Here is a 16,421-nt window from a genome sequence, read left to right as displayed (position 1 = left end):
GTCAGAACCAACGTCAAATGCATAATAAAGAAAAAAGAAATAAACGAGACTATAAGAAATAGTCAGTGCCAGTTAGAGGAGCTTGTGCATGTATATTTAAAAATCTTTAGCTCTTTTCAGTTAAAACAATGAGTGTTATGGACAAGGTCTTGTTTTTGCAATTTGCAATTTGCAAAACTAACCAAGTATGACTTAACGGTAAGTAAATGTATCTGGTTACATAGTTTCTAAAAAAGTAAACGAAAAACAAAACGTAAGTCCTCAATTTGTTTAGCAATTTAAAGAAAATAAAGGAATTAAAGACAAGATTATTAAGTTGGATATGATCTTCAGTTTTTCTGAAATTGGTTAATTTGTCGGTTTATGGTTTGGTTTAAGAAATAACGTAAAAAGATAAAAAAAAAAAATTAATAATCTTGAGATTTATTCAATTTTGATAAAAAATAACATTCTTTTTAACATTTTTATAAATTTATTTTGTTTTCGTTTTTATGTAAGGCGCTTAAAGAAAAAGTATTTGGAAAAGATTACAGTTTTTGTGGAAAATTTTTGGGGAAAATATTTTTTGTTTTAGTATTAAAATATATTATATTCAATAACAAAAAAAATTATATGGAAAGAATAAAATTGTTTCGCGTGAAATTTATGAGAAAAATGGTTAGGTTAGGTTCGGAGCTTAAAGAAAATGTATTTAGAAAAAATTACATTTTGTTTGTGGAAAATTTTTGGAGAAAATATTTTTTTTTTGGTAATAAATTCGAAAGCAAAAAAAAAAAAAATATTTGGAAAAAATAAAATGGTTTCGCGTAAATTTATGGGAAACATGTTTTTTTTAATAAAATAAAAAAAAAAAATAAAAATAAAAAGTAAAATAATATTAAAAAAAAATTTATGGGAAAAAAATTTAATTTTGGGAAACATTTTTGTTGTCACTTGTGAAACGATCATTAATTTGTTTGTAACAAAGCCGAACTCATCGTTGCGTGAAGCTGGAGCAGTTTTAAGGAGAAGTGGTGTTAACGACATGCGGACGGCTGCGTGCAGAAGAACTCGAATTTCGGAGAAATCGCTGCTCTCATCACCACACATCATTGAAAAAAGACTTGCTTGGCCTAATAATATTCTGGGTAATACTCATAGACGCATCTTCCTTTTGGGTGAATAGTTGCATACGTCGGTACTGGTGTACTGCCGATAATCAACAACTTCAACGAAGTGTTAAACATCCAGTTAAGGTTCTCAAACATGAATTGCTGCTCCGAAAAAGGATTTGGCCGTTTCTTAGTGTTTACCGCTAGCAGTTTTGATGAATAAAATTTAAAAGCATTATTACCGTCAGCTACGAAGATGTTTGGAAGAACTAGCCAACCTTGGATTTCACAAGAAGATCCCAAGCTTCGAAGGCGAAGGTGTGTAGAGTGAAAGCAGCCAAATGGGATTGGAACGTTGGATTGGCCTTCACATTTGCCCGATGTCAATCCTATTGAAAATATAAAAAACTCAAAAAAAAAAAACAAATATGGACGGTCAACCAGTTGTCATGACAAATTCGGCTGATTTGAAGCCGATTACCTCTACAACTTGCGCAGAAATTAACACAAAGTATGAGTCGAAGTTGTGAAACCACTATAGCTAATGCACCACCATGCACTATAGACTTTATTGAAAATACTGCGATTACTAAATATTATAAGTCCATACAATGCAGTTTGTTAGAATCGAATCGGTCAAATACTTTCCAAGTTATGGCGGTCACGCTTCTATTAGAGACACTGTATTTAAAAAAATATTAAAAATTACCGAAGATCAAAATTGCTTGAAAGGTAATATTTTGTCCTAAAAAAGTGCAACCAACATTTTCATATAAATGTTAAAGAGAACCGCAGATATTTGACTTTAAAAACTCCATAGCAAAATTTTCAACATTCATTAAACTATAAATTTTCAAAATTTTTTCAGTTGCATGCCCAAAATATCTGATTGACTTGACATAAAATCGCTCTACTATGTAGAAATAATAGTATTAAGTTACAGAAGAAAAGCAAGCAAACGAAATATTTAGCAGCCAAAAGGGTCTCACTGTATTCGAGTTCATCACATAGTATGTAATTTTGTGTGAATTTTCAGTGACGTAACATATGGGTGTACGAAAAAAGAAATGGTACAGTGACGCAAAATTAATAACCCAATCTGATGATTTAAGCTTTTTGCAAATGGCATCGTACGTCAATCATATTTTACACTTATGAATTAGAGAGCTGCAGTATACAAACAGACAAGCAATGAACCACATAAAGGTCAAAATAAATAGTTTCATCCCTTTTTTTTGTAAACAAGTTATTCACAAGCAAAAATGGATTATTAATTTTGCACCACATCGTGTTTGGTAGAAAACGCCTTACTTTGATTATGTTTATTAAGGTGATCTCTTAATGTAGCTAATGTTTTTCATTAAGAATCATATTTATGTATTTTTATATGTCACATCTTTAGTGGTTTGTTGGGCAATCACTCACAAGCCTCCAAGTATGCCATCATATGAGCATTCTATCTTGCTTGGTACCTAACTTTCTATTGTTTGTATTCCCTTCCCTTGACCTACGCATAAGTTTCCCAGTTTAAGTTGGAAGTGATCTATTTTACTATGAATATATTGTATGTAGATGCTCTCATTACAGATAAAAGCAATTTACACGCTCGGGCGTTTCATTCACTAAGTCTCCGTATGTACTTAAGTTTTTGCCTTCATTTTGGCAAGGAAATTTCGAGTAAGTTTTCCAAAGAATTTCCATTCCAGCTTTCAGACTTGAGTTATAGAAAATTCGACATCTTTGGTGACCTTAATGAGTTGCTGTATTTGGGGTCCAACGACAATTCCTGCTTAAATTTTTGAGCACTAATTTCAGATGGGTGAAGAAATTTTTTACGAAATAAACTGAAAAAGTCGTGAATTTTTTATAAAGAGCTTTCGCAAAGGTGGCAGTATGATTTTGTCTTTATTGCATTATTTTTTACAAACCACCAAAATATCTTTCATAGGTAAGTTTTTTTGTTCCTTAGCCAAACTGTTCCGAACTTAAAAAGAATTTTCCATTTTTTCACAGAAGTTACGGAGATGGCTAAAATCAAAAAAGTACATAACAAGATATAATATATAAGCCAAATTTTGCTGATCCGATTTGCATAACTAGCATATCGTCGGAAAGATTTTAAGTCCGATAGTATTTCAGTTTGATAACTAATTAAGGTTGTAGAACGTTGAATTACTCCGCCGAGCTTTTCGTCCTGGTAGCTTTTTGTTTTTATATGGCCTGGTGCGGTAGAACTCATTTTGATTTTGTAGCCAATTATCGCCCATAATTAAGAAAGATTTGAACAATTTAAGTAACTATACGCACAAAACCAATGGAATCGGCCAGTATGAAGGTGCCACAATAAGCTTCCAAATCTAATGAGTCCATTCTATTCAGAAAAGAGTTGTATTTTTTAACCCGTACACCTCATTAACGATTCTCCACACAAAATTCACTTTTTATTCATTTCAGGCGAAATCCCATCTATTTTAACTTTCAACAACTTATAAATATCAAATGGGAATTTTTTTTTTGAAAAATAACAAAATGGCGGACTTTTGTAAATAATATGGTATGTTTTTCAGACTTTAGTATGGAAAGTTAGGGCTAAGAAGAAACGAAAGGAGCACCTGCCAGAATGACAAGCCTACAGAATAAAATCAGTTTAACTTTTTCGTTTCAGATGCCCTGCCAAAATCCTTTTGACAAGCCACCTGTCTTTATATACAAAAAAATATGTAAAAAAAAAAAATGTTTTTGTATACTATTTGATGTCAATAATAACATACTATAAAATCAAATCGATCGTATTTTATTTGCTGTAACAAAATTCCTAAACAATATCTATAAGAAATGTGTATTTGATAACGTCAATACTCTATCATGTTCTGACTTAAGAGGTAGAAGGTATGTATTCCACGTCATACTAGCATAGTCCTGAGCATACCGATGAAAACTCTTTAGTGAGTTGTTGCTCGTAAGCAGACCATTTTGAAAACGAAATATTTTTTTCTACAAATTTTACTTTTCCTCCACTTTTACTCAAAATTTCTAGAGCTATTTGTCAAAAGAAAAGCAGAAAGCTGCTTACTGAGCAAACCTTTTATCATTGAATCATGCCGTTCAAGTACACAAAAAATATCGATTCTAGAATGTTTTAAGAAAAATTCGTATATGAATTAGTTTAATTTTTTCAACAATCAAATAAGTGGTATCAATCTTATTTTCTAAATAAATAAATTTTCTAAAAAATTTTAAAAGTATAAATTGGGCATAAAGGCATAGAGGGAAACAAGACTGTGGATGAAATAGCTATAGAAGGCGCGAAACTTGCAGGGGATCAAATAAGTCAGATACTTAAACCCCTGCGCACAATTCAAAAAGAACTAGAGGAATGCATGCTAAGAAAGGCAAAAGGCTTAGCCCAACCAATTGCAAAGTTGCCAGGATCGTGTGTAAACACGCATATGATGACAAGTATACTAAATCGGTTATATTGTTCGATAGGAGAAACTGCGGGACTTTATTTGGTATACTAACAGAGCACTGCCTAGTTGCAACACACGCTTACAAGCTAAATTTAACTATTAACGATTTTTGCAGAAAATGTAATGAGCCGGGTACAAGAGAAACCATGGTTGTCCGGCTCTCTCGAAAACTAGACTATGCTATCTGGGTGCTTACAGCTTTGAAACGCTAGAATCTATCCTTGTACTGGAGCTCGAGCGACTCCTTAAATTCGCGAACAGTACGCGCAACTAGAGTGATGCATATGTTCGCTAAATAGGACTCTGATCTGGTACCAAAATGGTCTCTGCGTAGCTTCGGCCAGCCAGTATAACCTTACCTAACCTAAATAGGATAAAACTCACCCCGTCTATCGCTTTTTTTATCTCTAAGTTTTTATTACATATTGTCGCCTTAAAGTGTAAGCCTGCAAAATCTGTTTTTTTTCGGTAAACTAAAACGCGACAATATTTCTCTTAGTTTTATAAAAAAATAGAATTTACTTACGCATAAAGGCATTTTGCTTTATTAGTAAGTTGTATATACATAAATCATTGTCGTACAATTTTTTGAAATTTAACTAAATTTTTTAACTCTCCAGTAACATTTAAATTTATTTTGAATTTTTTGAAATTTTTTATCAATTTCAATTTCAATTTTTCAATGAATATTTGATTAGTATTGCTATTATGAGCAAATTTTGCACATCAGCCTGAAAAATCTGTTGTGTTCCATTCATGAATTCTAAGTATTTTTCTGAGCTCAACTCCTCATTAAATTTGAGTATTTGCTCTATTTTATTGAGTTTTATTTTCTCTTCTGGTATAATATTATACTGTCCCGCTAATGCAACATCTGGTCACTATACCAGCACTATACGGAACCTAAAAATTCCACTGGAGTATATTCCCAGGTTAATAAGATGCAATCTATAACGCCTTCTGTGATGATTCTAGAATTATTCTTATTGAATTCAATGCAATCTTTAAAACTGTTAAAGCTAGCTATCGTTGATTTTGATTGCGATGAATCAGACAGATTTTGTCAGTCTGATCTTTTTTGTTTTGAATAAGAGAGGATAGTGCCCTCTTTTTAGGCCACAAAATGGCTTGTACCTATAAATGGGATTATCTGACTATTTAAATCCACGTTTGATCTTATTTTGATTTAAAAAACTTAGAATTAAATAAGATACAAATAAATTTACGAAACTTGTCAAAAAGTCGGTATGTTTTAATTTTTTGACTCAGTGTGCGAGTATGTTGCCAATTTCAGATATCCCATAAGTTGTCTTAATAATTTTCCCACGGATGCTGTTCAAATGGACATTTGTTACATACGAAAAAAGTAGAATTTCTTTGAATTAAGTGAGAATTTCTTTTAATTTTAAAATGATTAAACTTATACGTACATATGCACATACATACATATATAAAAATTCGTATAATTCTTATCAATTATAGAAACGAGAAATTCTTAAGAAGGCGAAAAAGGGTATTGCTTATAATATTAAAGTTTATGCATGAATATTTTAATAAACTAGTAAATATGTACATATTTTATGCAGACTACTTTTGCAACTCTTTTGACTCTCTATTTTGTTAGATAATCAACACTGCTTCCACAAACCGACTAATTTTAGTTTAGCTGCTGTATTGTGATTGCCCAGCTTCCTTTTGCATTCGAAAATTCGCAGTATAATTCATTTCACTTCAAGGGATTTGCATAGCATGTGTTTCCGTAATCTTCAAGTTGAGGTGTGACAAAAATACAAATTATATATGTATATTTATTAAAACATTTGGTAACTAAAATTAAAAAAACCAAAAATCCGAAAAAATATTTTTAATCAAATCTAGTTCCAGCAACGTGTACGTGAAAAAATAAAGCGCTTTAGAAGTATTCTTCTTCAATTCTTAACCTCATTTTATACAAAACTGTATCTTTTCATTTTTGAGCTTTCATAGATTGTTATGGTAGTGTAAGATATAAGCTTTAATTTGAGTATACGTCGATGTCTCTGGCACGGCAGGTATTTGAGAAAAGTGGAATTAAAAAATCTAATTATGAGTTTCTACTGCCACTTTTCTAAAAACCATGACGTTATGGTCACATTTGAACACCAGAGTTGTGTTCAGCGCGTAAAAATATTCGTGAACTATTACTTTACAAAAACAATATACGTATGCGTAATCTTCTTAAGTGTAGGATGCGCACGGTATTTGAGAACAACTTGAGAGTGAAACTAATCAGCTTTTAATTGTATTTGAAAAAATTTAATGCAAATTCACGAATTCAATAAAATTTCCATTAAGCGCAATAACCTCCTCGATTCGAGCTCGGAAACGATTGTAAGCCCTAATCAAATGCTCCTTATTCATATTGGCCATAAGGGTTTTAATTGCAGCCTTCAAAGAAGAAAGGGTGTTATGAGGATGCTTATTGGTTTCACGCTCAACTACGCCTTATACGTAATAATCTAGGGTATAAGGTCTGGGGAGTGAGGAGGCTATTAGTTCGTTGTTATGTGGCCAGGGAAATTTTCTGCCATCCAATCTTGTATCGCCATTGCAAGGAGCAGAGTCTTCTTGAAAGATGACCACCCACCAAGGACGATAGAATACAAGGATGAGTCTTCCGAATTCGCTGTGTCGTCAGAGCCCATGAATAAGCGAACAAAACGGAAGGAATCACTTGTTCGTGAAGAGGGAGAGTATGCGAAAGCAATATAAACAACCAAACACAAGAAATTTTACGTTCACATACCCACTTTCTTACCACGGTGTCTTCACAAAAAAATAAAAAAAAAAAATATGCATTTGTAATTTCACAATTAAGCCCGCCGCACTTTGATTTCATTAGTTTATTTACTCTAAATCTCACAAATCATAATATTCAAAGCCAGTGACTGAATTTTCTCAAACATGTAATTTCTCCTCTTTTTGTTTGTTTTGTATTGCCGAGGGATATGACGTCAGACTTGTCGAAATCGCGAAAAATAAAGTAACTATTTTGGGAAGACGCCCTTGGACTGTCACCGCATACACTATTAATTTAGGGTTGCACTAGTGTCTCTAGAACCTCGATATATGCAGCAGCATTCATTCGAAATCCTTGAGTAAAAAACGATAGCTGGAAACTTCGTGTGCATGACAACATTTATTTTTTATTTAACATTCTTTTATCTTACTATTTAAATTAACACGCCGCTAAATCTTATTGTAAACTGAGTTAAACTTTAAATAAAAGCTGAACTCCTACATATATGAACTTTTATATTGGGTATGGGAATAAGTTTCCGTCCTTTCTTAGCCAAAGTTACGAATCTTTCAAAGAATTAAGTAATACATGATATTATGTGAAGTACTGTGAGCATCAAAATAAAGCGTACAAAGCATTTTGTTATAATATGGATCTCATTTCAGTCTTTTGTAACAAAAAAATATATTTTAATTTCATGTTTTTCAAATTAGTATTTAATTCTCTACTAATTACTAGAAAACAACAAAAAAATAAATTACAACAACAAAAGTTGTAAGACAAAAACAAAATTTAGTGCATATTTTACGCGTCAAAATAAAGTGTACAGAGATATATTTTACAAAAATGATATCGATTTAGTATTTTGTTGATTTCCCTTTTGCTTTGATAACGGAAGACAGTCTTCGGGGCATCGACTCAACTAGTTTTTTTGTCACGTCAGATGAAATTTTATCCAACTCTTCCTTTATACCGAGTTTCAGCATATCCATATTGGCGATTGTCCTTTTCCGGATTTGGTGGTCTAAATGCTCCCACAAATGTTCAATAGGGTTTAAGTCCGGTGACTGTGGAGGATGATCCAATGTCTTAGGAGTACGATAAAGCAGCCATTCTTTTACTATTTTTGCTGTGTGCTTGGGATCATTATCTTGTTGAAAGATCCGAGATCCCTGCAAGTCTAATTTCTGCATACTGGTTAGTAAATTATTTTGTAAAATATTCAGATAATCTGTTTTGTTCATGGTACTTTCAATAAAACCCAAATTGCCAACTCCGCTTGCCGCCATACATCCCCCCACCATTACCGAACCTCCACCGTGCTTAACTGTGGTTATCAAATTTTGGTCGGCATACTCTTTATTTTTGGTTCTCCAGACTTTAACCGGTTTTTTTTGCCCAAAGGCCTCGAACTTACTTTCATCGCTAAAAAGGACATTATTCCAGAAAGAAACGTCCCGATTTTCGTATTTTTTTGCTTAATCAAGACGTTTTTTTTTGATTAACTGTCGATATTAGCGGCTTTTTTCGTTGGAGACGACCATGTAACCCATTTTCGTGCAACGCTCGACGTATTGTACTGGCACTTACGCTAGTATCTGATGCAGTTGAAACTTCTTGTGATATTTTGACCGCACTTTTAAAGGGATTTTTCTTCACATCACGCACTATGGACCTCACTTCAATCTCATTTAAAATTTTTGGACGGTCTGCACCTGAGCGATTTTCTACTTTGCTGAACTTTTTGTATTTGTCAATTATTTTTTTCACAGTATTATGGCTTCTGTTGACAATAGAGCCAATTTCACGAAAGGTTTTACCTTCATTGCGAAGCTTTAGTACCAGTTCTCTAACATCAGTCGACCCATTAATAAAAAAAATTAATAATAGAATTTAAATTACTGTAGACAAAAAGTTTTCACTCTGCCGATTGCAACCAATTAAAATACAATATGAAAAAAGTTTCAATGCATCGAAAAAGGAAGTAAACAACCACGGTATTTTTTACCGCACAACACCGCTAAAATGCTACTGATGTACGCTGTACACTTTATTTTGACGCGTAAAATATGCACTAAATTTTGTTTTTGTCTTACAACTTTTGTTGTTGTAATTTATTTTTTTGTGGTTTTCTAGTAATTAGTAGAGAATTAAATACTAATTTAAAAAACATGAAATTAAAATATATTGTTTTGTTACAAAAGACCGAAATAAAATCCATATTAAAACAAAATGCTTTGTACACTTTATTTTGACGCTCACAGTATGTGCCATTGGAAGCTACAACTTTACTCCATTTTTCAGGCAGCATCCCGATTCCTCTGATGAAAGATTCGAGTTCTTTTGGCTTGATCCATTCATTGAGCCAGTTTGCGATGTTGTCGTAAGAAGTTAACCGCTCTCCAATAGGGGTTGACTGCATTGATCGGAACAGATAGTAATCCGAAGGGGCAATGTCTGGGGAATACGGCGGGTGGAGCAAGATTCCTAAATTCAGTCCCTCCAAATATTTCTGTACCGATTTAGCAACGTGTGGCCTGGCGTTGTCATGCAGCAAAATCAGTTTGTCATGCTTATCGTCCCATTCTCGCCGCTTTTCTTTGAGAGCTCAATTCAAACGCATTAGCTGCAGTCAGTAACGATCGCCAGTGATGGTTTCAGATGGTTTAAGGAGTTCATAATAGATGGCACCCTTCTGATCCACCAGATGCACAACATAACCTTTGAAGCATGAATATTTGTTTTCGCTATCGATGGACCTGGTTCTCCTAGGACCTGGTTCTCCTAGATCGCAATTACAAATTCTGATCGCCAGTGACGATGCGATGCAAAAAACCTGTTTTTCGGGACGAACGTAGACATTTTTGACATCAGATAAAAAAGGATATTTACGCTTCAAACGAATGTTAACTACTGCGATCGAGACCTCACATACATACATATACACATTCAAATCTCCAGTATATTACTAGAGCAGAACACAAAAATAGTATCAGCAGCGACCCCTCTTTTACGAGGACGGAAACTTATTCCCATACCCAATAATAAACATTTTCAATTTTAAATGTATGGATGTGGTTCCGCCTTACAGAGTATCTAATTTTGTCTAATTCTCAAAATAATACGCCTCATATCGTTATATAAAGCGTTTTTCAATAGGTGCGCTTCAACTTTTTTCCGATAGGGAGGGCGAACGACGCAATATTTTTTATTTTTCCCTTGTCATTTGTAAACTTCATTAGTATACAGTTCATTATGGAACGCTACACGCTTGACCAACGCGTTTAAGTTATTCAGGCTTATTATGAAAACGGGCGTTCCAATCAAAATGCATATCGCGCACTTCATCTTCAGTGAGGACGCACATTTTCACCTCAGTGGATTCGTCAATAAGCAGAATTTCCGTATTTGGGCGAAAGATAATCCAAGAGAGATTGCCGAAAAACCAATGTACCCACAAAGAGTGACTGTTTGGTGCGGTTTACATGCCGGCGGCGTAATGGCCCATATTTTTTCGTTGACGAGAACGATCGCCACGTTACTGTGAATGGAAATCGATACCGAATGGTATGGACTTAGACGACATGTGGTTTCAACAGGACGGGGCCACAAGCCACACAGCACACGCTACAATTGATTTGTTGAAGAGTAAGTTCGATGAGCGCATTATTTCCAGAAATGGACCGGTCGAATGGCCGCCGCGCTCATGTGATTTGACGCCTCTAGACTATTTTCTTTGGGGTTATGTGAAGTCATTGGTCTACAGTAACAAACCAGCGACGATTTGTGAGCTCAGAGCCAATATTGAACGCGAAATTGCTGGAATTTCGGCCGATTTATGCAAAAGAGTGGTCGAAAATTGGGTTCAACGATTGGACTTCGTAAAACGTGCACGCGGTGGTCATGCAAAAGAAATCGAATTTCATACTTAAATGTATATGTTCAAACTCGATAATAAAAAAAAATTAGTTAAAAAAGTCAAACCGTTTGTGTTTTATTCAAAAAAGTTCAAAAGTTGAAGCGCTCTTACTGAAAAACGCTTTATTATAGTTCGCGGTAGTATACCATTGCTTTTTCAAAGTCATGGTCATTTTTCAAGTATCATGGTCCGCGTAACTTCCGAGAGCTGAACAGTTAAAGAGGAGCTACCACAGTCGTCCACACTTTCAGGACCATTGTTGTTCAATTCTATGCAAAACTGTAATATAATTATTATTATTATTTATTAAAATATAATAAAAATTAGGTATATATTAACCTAATATAAAAGCTCTAGCTAACAGGGCTATCGGCTTATAAGTAAATAAAAATTATGAGACTTAATAAGTTGAAATATATTTATAACTTTAAGAAAATTTGGCATTTTTATTATATTTGCTTCAGAAGGGATGGAGAGAATGTTGATTGAATCTGCGTTATCCAGTGTTGTGGTGCGTAAGGCGGAGATAGATGGACAATATAGTAGAATGTGACGTATGGTTAAGCGGTTCGCCTTACAAAAGTTACACATTGGCTGCGGACTCTTTGTTAAATGGTATTGGTGTGTTAAAAGTGTATGGCCTAGCCTTAACCGTACAAAACATCGGTTCATCCAAGAAGTAGTCGAAGTTGGCAGTATGGTAGCGGAAGCGTGTGGATTTACTTCTTTGTATTCATGCTGGTAGATATACCAATTGGCGCTTAGCTGAGACTTTAAAGCTCTGGTGTATATGGTTTTAATTGATGTTGTACTTAATGGGTTATAAAAGTGCAAACACGATTTTAAGGCAAGACTTGAGGCATAGTCAGCATGATGATTGCCGAGTATGCCCGAATATCCAGGTATCCACATTAGTTTTGTGTTTGGCGCTTTCTTAATTAACAATTGTTGCATGTGATATATTGGGCCTACATACATCCATTCGAATATTTCTTGCAGCATTGATCACTGATTGGCTATCTGTGCATATTAAAACCTTTTGTTTAATCTTTACAAGATTTAATGCTGAAATTATGCCCTGTAATTCAGCTTCAAAGATATTGGCGTCCTGCGGTAGTAGCCCGTGAGAAAGGGTTTCCCCATCTTCATTTGTAACAGCAAATGCGATGTCATTGACTTGCTTGGTGCCATCAGTGAAAAGGAGATTCCAACCACTTCGTTTCAGAGGGTGCACTATGCTTCAGAAAATTGGTGCACTGTTTATGTAATCGCAGGAATATTTTGTATATGGAATCGCAGAATAATTTGTATATTATGCGACTTCTGACATAAAATATTTCGCGCGATCTTCAAGTACTTGAAAACCACCTTCCGTTAGCATATTTATAGTAGGTGTTGTCTTAAAAGCACGTAAACTCTTCCGAACCGCGAACAGTGCGGCCGATTCCCGAAAAGTTGGACAAAACTCAAAAAATTAAGTAATTGATTCAAAATTTCTTACTCGGGGGTTGTCGGGGTCGCTGATTACGAATTTGATCTTAAAATTTTGAAAATCCACCCCCTCACGTGAAATAGCGTATATTCTAGAACATAATCAAGATGCATGTAAATTTATATGTTTCCGGGGTCGCAAGGTAGCAAGTGGTAGCAGCTGAATCTTGTTTTATTCAGTAACCATTACTTTTTTGAGTAACCTTTAATAGGTTTCAAAGCAGCATATGACGGCGTTGTATTACTATACAGTTTGAAAACTCAAATTTTATAAAAAAAATTGCAAAAAATGTATCTACGTATTGCTGCAGCTAAAAATTGTGTGTCGAGGTATTGATATGCACTAAAGATTTCTCGTATTTTACTAACCTTCCGAAGATGATTCCATTTGGTTTTGTTCAATTTACTCCATTACAAAATCTTTCAAATGTGTGCAACTTTCACTATTCATCGACAGTAATACGATGCTCAAACGAAGGCCACGTTGCGACTGAAAATACAGAGGATACTTAGGGTACAGGACGTTGCTATGAACGGTTTTCACTACTCAAGGCATTACTGTAGCCAACCCAAAGACACAAAAATATTTTATTAATGGTAGACTTACTACATTTTCCATATATTTGCAGACCGTAGTCAATTTTTGATTGTATAATTAGTTTAGCTGCGGTAAGTGGAGTGTTTGTATGTATACAACTTTTTTTTGATGACAAAAATTTTACAATCACTTCTTAATTTAATACAATGATGCTTAAAGCTATGTTTATTATCAAAAATAACACCTAGTATTTTCATAAAATTTACATTGTTTATGGTGTGATTGTTATATTGAATGTTAAGCTGATACGATTGTATTTCCTGCAGACATGCAGATGCTTGTATTTCTCAAATGAAATAAGAGCACCCGAATGTTTTGACCATTCGTCCAAAGCGCTTAGAGCTGTACAAAATGAAGTTTCAATATCAGCTATTTTCTTATTATTGCGTATTAAAAATAAGGCGTCAGCATATAGACAATGCTTAATGTTTAGTTGTAGGCTCATAATTTTGCTAACTTCGTCAAGAGCTATTAAGAAAAGAGTCACGGAGAGAGGAGATCCTTGAGGGTTTCCATTAAAAATGTGGAACGCTTCACGATTTTGCGTGTCATCCTTGCGCAGGGACCATGCTTATCTTCTCTGTATCGTTCCAATTTTAGTATGTGTTCTGCCGAAGCAAGAATACTGTAAACTGTAAAAATAATTAAATATGTTTTTAAAACACAACTTTGCAAACCACGAAAAAGGAGAACGGGTGAGTTAAAAAAATTCTACAATACGTTAAAAAAATCCGCATAAAAATCAATTTTTTTAAGTGTTTTGTTCATTTTCTTCGTGATTGCGCCTAAAGGTATCTTGTAAAAAAAAATTATTCATTGTAATCCGACCATCACTGTTAACATAACATTTTCTGTGAGGTCCGCAAATTGAGTTAACTTCAATCCAAGGCGAATTGAGTACTACGGTTGCTATTGAAAAACACTTTTTTTATTTTTCGCGGTTTTGACAAGTGTGGCGTCAGCTCAGTTCGCAATACAAAACAAACGAACAAGGAAAAGTAGAAAAAATCACGTTTTTGTGAAAATTCAGTGAATGGCTTGGTAGTTTTGTGAGATTTAAACTAATCAAACTAATGGAAACGAAGTGCCGTGCGTTAAATTGTGTCAGCACAAATTAATATAAAGCCTCCAAATGCAGTTTGTTTGCGTTTTTATGAGAAAGACGCCGTTGCAAGAAATTGTGTGTCTGTGTATAATTTCTTGTGTTTGGTTGTTTCCTTTGCTTTCGACTAGTCTTCTTCTTCGCAAACATGTAATTTACCTTCTTTTTGCTTGTTTATTCATGGGCTCTTACGACACAGCGAATTCGGAAAGCGTAATCTTTTTCTCTATCATTCTTGACTTCAATCGGGTTTTCCCTTAAGGTTACATAAGTCCAGTAGCGCCAAAAATGAAGAAGGGATAGCAATAGAAATAAATATAAAAAAATTGTGTACATTGTTTATTAGTACTTAAACTCTATAAAAAAAATTCATTTTAATTTTTCTTTACAAAAAATAGTTTATAAAAAATCACGTGACCCAAAGTACAATGAAAAAAAAATTGCTCCATGGTCTGCATCATTTCTCCTTGAAATGTTGATGGCTCTGTAGAAAGTGAAAAATTTCTTGTAAAATAAAGTTGTAGTTATAGTCTGTCGAGCCGGATTGTTTAAAAATTTTGCAATTCACGGCATTTTAAAAGAAGTATGCGTTTTACGTCATAAATGTCACACTTTAATTATGCTTAGATATGCAAAAATCTGGCTCGAAAGGCTATAGAGAAAACACTTTCGAAGGGAAAACTTTAGTATAATGTATATCGCTTTGAAAAAAAAAAACGGTTAAAAGGGGGTGATAGAGGGGTGTATCCCCATCTTAAAACTGAAAACAGAACCTGCCGGAGGCTTATAGTTTTTAAGTAATTTAATGTTAAAGTTCTCTAATTTAGCGAAAAGTTGGTGTTGCCATACACCTGAAATGAAAACGAAGTTCGCACGCAGGGATGTTCAGTCGAAGGTTCATTGTAAAACTGCAGTATTTTTTGCTGTAAGTAAAAGTTAAGAAATATTTTTGAATATAAAAAAGTACAACTCATTTAAACTTAAAAACAATGATATTAATAAAGTAATTAAAAGCCAAAAATTACGGTTTATAAGTGTATTCCATTGCTTCGATCAGTTTAACAAAAGGGTCTTCGTGATTTTTATTTACAGATTTTCTCCACAAATATTCAACTATAACATCTGTAAAACAAACAAGGTGGTTATAGTTTTCTTTATCGAAATATCTCTTCTCTACGCGCCATTGGAACTCTTTGAGTACCATCCTCCGCCACAAAGGGGTTGTCGGGGTCGCTGTGGTTTACTTTTTGTGCTCACACCCATAATTAGCCAAGCAGTCATAGGCTCTCCAGAAGTCCGTATGTATAATAGAGCCTTCTTTGACGTGCTTTCTAATTAAAGCTATGAGCACATCCGCGGAACGTATGTTGTCTGGACACACTTCTAGGCGGAGATCCTCACTACCGTCCTCAATAATGCCAAGAACCCAGTGGCCTTCCACTCTTCTTGCTAAATTTAAACATACTGATTAAAAAAATTGCATACTTTATTACAAATATTACTTATTACCTTTATTGTACTTCCGCTTGCCAAATTTACTTTCGTCAATTTGTACTACTTTTCCTGGACCCCCAATCCTACCCACCGACTACTGCCTGTCAATCTGGTATAAACTTACCGCCTCACGGCAGTAATTATATCAGTCGCAAATAGTGGCTGTCGAAAGACAGGATCCTTCCAAATAATTTTCAAAGCGTACATTTTCGTGCGACCACCGGAGCGCATATGCGTACATAAGATAAAAAATGTGTGGCAGCGATATCAGTAGCTCTGGACACTTCTGACTTCCTCTTGCACTGTCCTTACTGCACCTGAAGGTACCCAAAGAATCGTTCCGTCTAACTTGTAGTTTCATTTGGGTCCTGTGGGTGCGACAGAGCCTGGAACGCAACACAAGGCCGTTTTCCTCCGCAAATGCCACTCACTTTTCCGTTGTGTTCAGTTTTTGAATTATTTTCGAAAAATTCCACA

General features: G+C 34.4%; 1 non-coding gene across 1 annotated transcript; it reads right to left on the bottom strand.

The window, feature by feature from the left end:
• Nucleotides 1-13,865: 13,865 nt before the first annotated feature.
• Nucleotides 13,866-13,972, bottom strand: LOC129236627 (U6 spliceosomal RNA). Its single transcript, XR_008581686.1, has one exon. It is a non-coding gene; the product is annotated as a U6 spliceosomal RNA (small nuclear RNA).
• Nucleotides 13,973-16,421: the final 2,449 nt, after the last annotated feature.

This window comes from Anastrepha obliqua, chromosome 1, assembly GCF_027943255.1.
Source record: "Anastrepha obliqua isolate idAnaObli1 chromosome 1, idAnaObli1_1.0, whole genome shotgun sequence".
Lineage (NCBI taxonomy): Eukaryota > Metazoa > Arthropoda > Insecta > Diptera > Tephritidae > Anastrepha > Anastrepha obliqua.
Note: the sequence above shows the minus strand (reverse complement) of the source record. Positions and strands in the feature narration are given on the sequence as shown.